Raw genomic sequence first — 9,794 nt, 5'->3', positions numbered from 1 at the left:
GTCATTCGTTTCTTACAAGCAAAAAAGAAGCTGTGCACTAAGTCGGCTCCAGGCCTTTCGCAGAATTAAAGCTTTAAGAGTCGAGGAAGTGTCGCTGAAGGTAGGCGTGTAGTCCTCCAGGAAGAGTACTAAGACGCTGAGCAGGAGCTGAGCACCAGCCAGTAAGGGGCAGAAGGAAGAGGAACTTGCTCTGGGCTTCTGCTTTTCTCTGCATCCCCTCTACTCCAGTCTGGGGCGATGTGGGTGTTCTGAGTCCGCCTGATCGCCCGGGGGCGCCAGAGGCAGAAGGGGGCGTTGCGGCGCTACCCGACGTCGCGCCCTCGGCGGCTGCGCAGTGCGCACGTCAAAGCCGGGCTCTGGCCGGGAGCGGGGCGCGGGGCGCCGGGAGCGGCGCGGCCTGAGAGACTGAGCTTTCAGGAGCTGGGCGGAGGCGAAGGCAAAGGCGGCGTCGATCCCCTCAGCAGCAGCCGCATCCCGAGCGAGCGCAGCAGCGCGGCGGCCACCGCGAGAACCCTCTGGGCCGCCGTCCGCCCGCGCAGTCGCCGCCGCCGCCGCGGGAGCCCGTCGCCGGGAGTAGCAGCGGGCGGAAGACAACGGAGGGGCCGAGCGCCCGAGCCGCGCCGCGGGGACCGAGCGAGCAGCCCGAGGCGGCGGCGGCGGCCGAGGACGGGGACGGCGACGACGCGGAGGCGGAGAGGGAGCCACCCGGCCCGGCCGAACCCCGTGAGTGACCCCTGGCCAGGCCCTTCTCGGCGCTGACGCCGGACCCGGCCGCAGCCCCGGCCGCCTCCATTTTCTCGGGTGGCGGCAGCGGCGGGAGCGGCCGGGCCCGGCCCGGCCCTTCTCGGAGCCTTCCCGCTGCCCTCGCCGGCGCAGGTCACCCGGAGCCTCTGCCGGGCTCCGGGAGCCGCGAGTCCGCTGCCGTCACCTCGGCCGCCCTCCTGCGGGCTGGCGGCGTGGGGCGACCGCGGCCAGTGTCGGGAGGGCAGGGAAGTGCGGACCGGGCCAACTGTCACTCCCACTGCGCCTGGCTCCGGCACCGCTGTCCGGCCCCGCGCAGGTTCCTGTTCCCGGGGGCAGATGGCATCTTTGTGGCCGTCATTTGGGGAAAATGTCTAACTGACTTCTGGTTAGGAATTGTGCGGTCGGCGCGTTCCTGAGTTCGGTTGAAGCCACTCGAGCGCTGGCTGCGAGCGGGCGCCGTAGTCGGTCCCAGCCGGAGGGACTCGGAGGTGAACCGGGTCCCGCGCCGCCTCCCCCGAGGAGCTTACGCTCTGGTGTGGGAGATAAGAGCAGTCCACAAATAACCACGATACCAGGAAGGAGGCGATAAGTCCTGTGAAAGGACCAGACACGGGGCTAGAAAGGTGCCCGGGGAAGACCGCACTGGCCGATCGCTTCCGCCTTAGCATAAATTAGGAGGGCTTCCTGGGCGAGGCGGCGCCCAACACGGTCCTGAAGGCCTGGGAGGGATTTGGAGGCGGTTGGGGAGGGTGGCCGAAAAGATGTATGTGCAGGGCCAACAAAGCTAGAGGACAAAGGTACAAAGGCGTAGTTTTAGAAATCGTAGATAATTCGAGTTTGTTGTGTTGAGGTGGGGTGGGGTGGGGCGGGCTAAAGAGGTATTTTGGGGCCAGATCCTTGAATGCTGTGGAGTTGCTGTTAGAGCGACGTTCTAAGGGAAACTTAGAGCTCATTTCTCAGTGACTCATGAGCCCGGAAATGTAGGCTAGGGCATATTAAAGGCGCTCTTGTGAAAGAAAGGAGTGGAGGAGGCCCAGGCAGGAGTTGACATTCTGTCCATTGAATATAATGCAATTTGAGATCGATTTTTGACAGCTTCCCGGATGGATATTTAAGTAAATCCGCATCCAGGCCAAGCACGTACAGTACCTCTTAGTCTCTTAAGAGGTAATGGAAAGATGTCTGTTAAAATAAGCTCATTTGCACAATAGGTGATTTTGTTGTCGAGTTCCCTAAAATGCATCAAAACTCCTTGCACTGTATAATAGGTGTCTACAGTGAGCTAAATCTGAATTGCTTCTTTAAGAGAGCATTTGTGAAAAGTCAGTGTTAACTAATGTTGTGGGATTGAAAGTTAAACATAAACCTTTTTCTAGAAAGGTAAAAATTTCTGTTTTTAGTTATGAAAAAACTTTATAGGAGAGCCAGAGTGAATTTTTTTTTAGCTCTGTTTTGAGGGTTTTTTTTTGGGGGGGGGGGTTAATTACTGGCAAATAATTAGCTGTCTTTGAAGTCTGTAAAATAGAAGTAGCTTCTACGTTTTGTAAGCACTTATTTGTGTGTGTGACAAACAAATGCCAACCTTTTGAGTTTTAAAATTTTGCTTGTCAAAGTAAAGCATGATCTTTGTAAAAAGTTTGTGAAATGCAGAAATACTTAATTTTAAAAAAATCTTAATTTTACCACTTAAATCTGGCTACTGTTAACATTTTTGCTTATTTTATTTCCAGTCTTTTTCTTTGTACAAAGGAATATATTGTGTATTTATGCACCTATGTTTTATTAAATATTCCTTTGTCAGTAAATTCTTCATAAATATTTTTTAAAGATTTTTTTTTCCCAAAAAAACAAGGTAAGTGTTTTTAAATTTTCTTTTTCCTGACAAGGTTCCATCATGAAATGCAGTGGTCATGCTATGTAACTGCTACTGTGAACTGAACTTTTTCTAAAGGCTTCTTGTTTGAAGTATGTTTATTAACATCTCTTTAATTTTTGGATCCTATTGCTTACTGAATAAACTTTATTTGGTGGGAGGCATGTGATTATGAAGTAAGGAAGAGATTGTGCAGGTCTTTGCCATGTGAGCAGATGTACTTCTAGAAGGGTACTATGGAAAGATGACTCTCAAGGCTGGTACACTCTCTCCCATACACTGTGGTGCAGTGACTCTTTTCATCTCCACTCACCCCTCTGAAACAGTCTCTATAGGTTAACACTTTTTGATAATGACACCACAAAGACCGGACTAGATGCATTGTTTTTCTATTGGCATTTCTTTAATAAAATGCCAATTTTATTAAAGAATTTGTTATGAAATGAATTTCTGTAGCTACACAGCTTTTTTTTTTTTTTTTTTTTTTTTAAGGCCAGCTCACTTAGGTTCTTTAGCATTTGAGACTACAGGTCCTTGTATTAAAACAGTTTTATTATATCTTTTTTTATAGCATTACTTTGGAGTATTTACTAAAGGTTATTCTTTCAATTAACTTTTGTGAGATTATAGATTTATGTAGTTACTTCCATACTTTCCCAAGAGCCTTTTTTCCAGATTGATCACTGACAATTAATTCACAACTTTCTATCTGCCATAAAAAGGCATACACACTTCCAACTACACTCCTCTGCCACGAAAAAATAAAATCCAATCGTAGGACAGAACTTCAATGTAGGTAGTGTCTTTTGGATACCTTTTTGGTGTTTCTTTTTCAACTCTATTTTTAAAATCCATTTGCCTCTTTTCCATGGCTCATGTTAATTAGGAGTTTGATTTTAAGGCTGTCCTTGGGTGTTATACACAGAGGAATGTGATCACTTGATTAGTATGGGTAATGACAAAAACTTTGGTTGGTAAAACTTTGGTTTTTACAAACAAAAAGTGAAATATATAAAATGTGATAAAATTGAAGGGAAGTAGACAAAATCTGTGAAACTCTGGGCTAAATTGCTTGTGACTTGCATTGTTATTTAATTATTGAGGAGTAAAGATCTTGAATCTGTATGAATGCAGATCAAGCCAAATAGCCTAAGAATTGCACAAGGATGTAGTCATCAGTCTCTTTTGGCTTTGATGGAGAGAAGACTGGTAGTGGAATCTTCTTTAAAGAAGGGATTGGACTGTGTGAGCTTTCTTATTTTGTGTGTGCTTACGGAACTGGATCCCAGCTGTTTACCTGTCTGGAATATGAGGGGAGAGGAAAAATGGGTGAATATTCTCTCCATTATCATTTGTAGAGTAGATTAGTTTGGGAATAAAATGATAGATGTTTAGCTTCTGTTTCTCAGGCCCTCCAAGGATTGTGAGAGGAATTATTGAGGTACTGGGTAGTAGAACAGAGGTTGCAAGTTAACAACTTGTCACCATTAGCATTTGTGTGTGTGTGTGTGTGTGTGTGTGTGTGTGTGTGTGTGTGTGCAGTCCTCCATTGTGCCATTTCTGTCTCACAGAGCTTCATAGTCTGATTGTGCTTTTAACTTTTCTCTTGAAATGAAAGGGATGAGGGGAGGACAGAATTGTGGTTTATAGCAGCTGTGAAGTTAAGCTGGCAGAGAAAGGGAGAATGGCATGCAGAGAATTAGCAAAGGTCAGTCAGGTGTGAAGTGGCCCCAAGAAGGGAGGTAAAGCTTGCCCTGGCCATTTATGTTGATCATGTCTGCCACATACCTATTTATATAATCCTGAATAGATTGTGACTGGCTTCAGATTTTGGTACAGAGATTCTACATGGTGTTTTAACTTGTAGTTTTATATTTTCTTGTTTTTGTGTATGTAAGCATTTTCAAATACATGTTACAAAGGTAGAAAGCCTAGTGTATGTCATGGCAATCTCCTTGGGAGCATAATCCATCAGATAAATTGTTGAGGACCAGGAAATAAGATAATGTTAAAACATCACAATACTTTGATGAATTTTGATAAAATGTTTGAGAAATAAAAAATACATTTTGAGAAACAAAAAATAGCTTGATCTTAATTAAGTTGATACTTTATAACAGTTTTCTAATGAACTGTAGCTTGCTCTTTTACAGGTACTATTAACATATTGGTCCCTATTCTCTCCCTCCACAGATTACACATCAGCTGTAATTAGGCACACAGAAGAAATAGCATGAACAGGTTTTTGTTCATATAAGGCCCACTCTTGGATTCATAAAATTTGGAGGTGCAGTATTAACTCTGGTGTTAAAACCATAGGTGCAGGCTGGTTCACTGGATTTGAACCCTCACCCCTTCTTCTGAGTTCTACAATGTTAGACAAATTCCTTAACATCTCTCTAATAATTTCCTTGGATGAGAAAAATAATAGACCACATCTAAAAGAGTTGTAAGAAGATTAAGTGAGTTGCTACATCTAATGTACTTAGAGCAGGGTCTGGCATATATCAAATGCCCAGACATCTAAAGTTTTGTGATGCTAATAATGGACTGTTCCAGGTGGAAGAAACTTTAGTACCTCAGAAACTAACTGGAATGGTTCTTTCTGCAGGTGGGAATACTGAGACCCACTGTAACTAGAACAGTGTTCAATTAATTTTGCAGAAGTTTTTACAAAGTGAAGTCACTTGCCACAGGACTGGATCTTGAGCCAAATCTACTTTTCATGCAGTTTGCATGAAAGAGATTTTTATTCTTTGTGCAATAATGTCTTCGAACGTTTCCATTCACATGTACAAAGATTGTATTCACAATATGTTAAATGCTCTTTGGCACATGACTTTTTTAATGGTTTAGTACACTGATACTCACAATTGTGATGTAGTTGGCAAGTTTTAGGGGCAGCTGTATGAGGTTAAGAGTTGAAATGGACAAAGGATCAAGGAGATGAAAAAAAAATCCTAGGTAAATTGTATTCTGCCCAGCATCATTACAGATGGGAAACCAAAGTGTGGGACCTTCCACAAATATTGTATCGTTGAGCTAGGATTGGAACTCAGTTCTCCCTCATTTCAAAATGTGTGCTCCCTACAATAGAGCGTGACTTTCTTATCTGAAATAGTTTTATTTTTCTTCATAGGGTCTTGATTTCTTGCTGAGCATTTTTGATTTAGCATGAGGGTTATAAATAGAGTCTATTTAGGATTTTAATAGGTTCCCAAACAGTACCCACACATTATAATCCTAAAGGAGATGGTGTATTTTAAATGTTTTAGAGTCATAATTTGATTAGTGGTTTATAGTTTATTTAGACCATAAGGTAGTGTTTATTTTTCATGTTAGTCTTATAGTGAGAATAGGAGGCCTATGTTATAGTGGGAAGGGCAGAAACCTGGGAATTAACTGGGCTGGGTCCTGACTCAATGACTAATCATGTTGTCACCCTAGACAAGTAATTCCACTTCTCTGGGCTTCAGTATTCCCATTATTATACAAAGGGGCCTAGGTTCAATACCCCTCAAATCTTTCTTGCTCTTATTTTCCATGATCATGTGTGTAGGCTTAAGACCTGCCCTTTTCTCCCGTACTAGGTAATCTCTGGTTTTGCTGTAGTCTTGAAGTCTGTTTCTTTATGAGAACTTTATATCATGTGACCACGCTTTAACATTTTTTTCTCCCCGTTGGTCAGATGCCTGGAGTTATTTCACAGCACTGAAGTTCTTTGCTTGGGGTAGATGTGAACAACATCAAAATGTGTATTTTCCAGTTTTCTACCTTTGAACTTATGAAATACGGAGTTAAGAATTAAATGTTATATGGTTGTAAAGTGCAAATTTAGTCAGGTAATGATTAACAAATCCTCAAGCCTCACATGAGTTTGGTTGTCACAATTGTATAGTGAAGTTGTATGAGCTGTTTGTTTTAGGAAAAGGAAAAACATTAACTGTGGGAATGAGAATGGAAAAGAAAGGACTAAATATGTACAATCAAATTGGAGATGTAAAGAACAGTCCTAAGGCAGTATTCTTTGACTATAATTGCTATTTGGTGGTGGGTGCGGGGGTACCCTGGATTGAACTTATGTGCATTCGACCCGGAGCCACATCCCCAGCCCTATTTTGTATTTTATTTAGAGACAGGGTCTCGCTGGGTTGCTTTTCACCTCACTTTTTGCTGAGGCTGCCTTTGAACTCACAATCCTTCTGTCTCATCCTCCCTAGCTGCTGGGATTGCAGGCTTGTGCCACCATACCTGGCTGTAATTGCTATCGATCCTTTACCTTTGTAAAGGTGGAATGCTAGCTTACATGTCAAGTCTTTGCTAGCCTAGGGTACTATAACCTATAAGAAATGAGGTTAGTACCTCATTTACTCATGATACTTAGTACCATGAGTATTCATATCTCCTTAAATAACTATTAATTAGCTTGGTCCACACACAGTTGGGGTCTTTGTTTGTTTTGCAGGTTATTATTCTAAGTGTCTTGCCTCAAGGAGTTCTTGGTTTGTCTAAACAACTCTTTCCTGCTTTGATGGCATAGTATGGACCAGTTATTTTACTTCTGGACTCTCCCAACATGGAGACAGGAACTCAGGTCACTATCATGAGCCCGTATAAATCATCTTTTGGCTCCAGTTCTTTTATTTACATTTTTTCCCCTCTGTTCAGTCTTCATATGCGAGTTATAATGTTGTGTTTCAGGGTTTAATACATTGCTTCTGTAACTGTTAAGTGATATATCCATGTGATGGTATGATAAAACTTCTCTTTTAGTCAGCAGAGGTGAATATTAAACAAAATCCAGTTTTGGTTCATTTATCTCTGCTCTATTTATGCTTTTTTTTGAAAGTGATCTATGCACTATAATCGATAATGACTGATGCTTAGGATTCCCCCTTTCCCAGGTAAGTTCCATATAACACAGTGTTTTCCATTAATTGCTGGTAGAAGTAGTTCCAGGGTAAAATTTAGCTTGAGGAAACACTGGATTAAATACAGTTAATTACATTTTTATTTTGTTTTTTATTTTTGTCATTGAGATGAGTTCTTGCTGGGTTGCCCAGGCTGACCTTGAATTCCTGAACTCAAGTAATCCTGCCTCAGGTTCCCAAGTAGCTAGGACTACAGGACTACCAATGCACACCACCATGTCCAGCTCATATTATTTTGTATTTATGTATGTGGGTGTGTTACTGGAGTCTAGTTTGGAACCTCACGCATGCAGGGTGAGCAATCGACCACTGAGCTACATCCCCAGCCCCAGTTTTATTTTTGATGATATTTGTGTTACTGTGTTTCTGCAGAGCTTATCAGAATTTTTAATAGTATACCTATGACTATTTGCAAAGGAAACAGTGCAGTGTTTCCCAGTTTGCCAAGTTTATTTAGTTAGGACACCCCTTTCACTAGGAAATACTCACAAACATCTTGAAGAGGGATTCTAGTCTAACAGATTTTGGAAAATGTTTTTATTTGTACTCTTAGTAGTATGACATTCAGAGCATTTATTTTCTCATTGGGTTGATGATTTTTATAAGAATTGGAATTCAAATAAGGTTGGAATAATTTATTTTCAGTTAAGGAAAAGAGTAAACACTTTAGCTCAGTGGCTTTTCAAGTACATTTTTCTTTTTTTAAACTTCAACCCATAGTAAGAAATTACATTTTTTATCAGTGGGCCTAATACATTCACACATACTCTCAAAACTGATAGAAATTTCATGAAACAATTTTTAGGCCTTACTATGTCTATTTTATTTGATAATGTTTGTTATGAGTTCCTAAAAATAACTGTGCAATTTGAGGAACAATGCGAATTTACGTGAATTTACAAACTCACAAGATGGTTCAGTGAAAATATATCATAGAGACTGTTTTATAAGAGAAAAAATCTAATGCTCAATGTTGATAAGACAAGAAGAGACTTTGACCTTAAGGATTCTAGATTTAAATCCTAACTGTGCATTGCTGGGCAGGATATTTAGTACTCATTTTTCCTTAGCTTTCTCCTCTGTACAGTAGAAAGTATAAAACAAACGTGCTTAGTTTTGAGATTCAGCAAGAAAAGCTCTGCAGTGTGTCTGATGTGCTCTGTACACCTAGTATACATTAGCTTTTATGAAGATTAAAGCTCTCAAAATTTCTGCTGTACTATAAGTATTTCCAAAAATATTTTTATGACTTTAAAAAGTTGCCGGCAAATGAATCTGGACTTTTGATATGTAGTGGGCTGTTAACAGTTTGATGTGATTATCAGCCCTAAGTTTTAAAAGAGCAAAAAGGGCTCACTTTAAGTTGTTTTGCCTCATAGTAACTGAACTTTATGCTGTATTATTACGTACATTTTAAAATTATTCTTTTTTTTTTCCTTTTTTTGACAGTGCTGAGGATTGAACCCAGGGCCTTGTGCATGCAAGGCAAGCACTCTACCGACTGAGCTATATCCCCAGCCCTAAAATTATTCTTTTTTAACAATATCTTAAATTTAAAGTAAGCATGTAATTAAATATAAATATGTACATATTTATATCAGTGATTAATTTAGCATGTTTGTAGTTTTAATTCACTAAAAAGTGAGGTAAAAGTTGATATTTCCTGTTTTATCTCCATTTCTACAGGTTTGGTTTTTTGTTTTGTTTTGTAGTTTCCCATCCTTGATATTTTCTACTGTTACTGGGGGTTAATTTTGTGACATGACATAGGAAAAGAGATATTTAGAGGAGAATAACAATGCTGGGGGGCAAATCTCCTCTTGTCTTAACCATAGCTGCTACTTCATATATTTCTGTCATCTGCTGAGGTATTTGAGTTTACTAGGCCTGGATTAAATGTTTCTTGGATTATTTGTTTGTTTGTTTTATTACCTATTTGTATTCAGTAGCTGAAGGGGCTGAAATAAGAGATTCTAATCAGTATCATTGGCATATGCCAATTGAGTATGAAAATAGCCTAAAGATTCTCTAGTAGTGCTAGCAGGAAAAATGAGGCAAAAAGAATAAAATAATTGCCAGCATACACATATATTTCAGCTGCTGGTATGTTGTTTAAGGCCTCTATAGATATTTACCTCATTTAAGTCTATAAGAATTCTGTTTGTTTCTTTGTATTTTCAGATACAAGTAACTGAGAAAAAGAAGCTAAATAGTTGGTCTGAAGTTATGCACCTAGGAAGAGGCCC

The 9,794-nt window shown here is 40.9% G+C and overlaps 1 protein-coding gene across 1 annotated transcript in view; it reads left to right on the top strand.

The window, feature by feature from the left end:
* Window positions 1-334: 334 nt before the first annotated feature.
* The window catches only part of Cab39 (calcium binding protein 39), an 81,797-nt gene continuing 72,337 nt past the window's right edge, over window positions 335-9,794 (top strand). Inside the window, exon 1 of the mRNA XM_076866155.2 lies at window positions 335-723. The gene's annotated coding sequence lies outside the window, so the exon portion shown is untranslated. The remainder of the gene's footprint in view (window positions 724-9,794) is intronic.

Source organism: Callospermophilus lateralis, chromosome 9 (genome assembly GCF_048772815.1).
Source record: "Callospermophilus lateralis isolate mCalLat2 chromosome 9, mCalLat2.hap1, whole genome shotgun sequence".
Lineage (NCBI taxonomy): Eukaryota > Metazoa > Chordata > Mammalia > Rodentia > Sciuridae > Callospermophilus > Callospermophilus lateralis.
The sequence above is the reverse complement of the archived record's forward strand: the minus strand, read 5'-3'. Positions and strand labels throughout refer to the sequence as shown.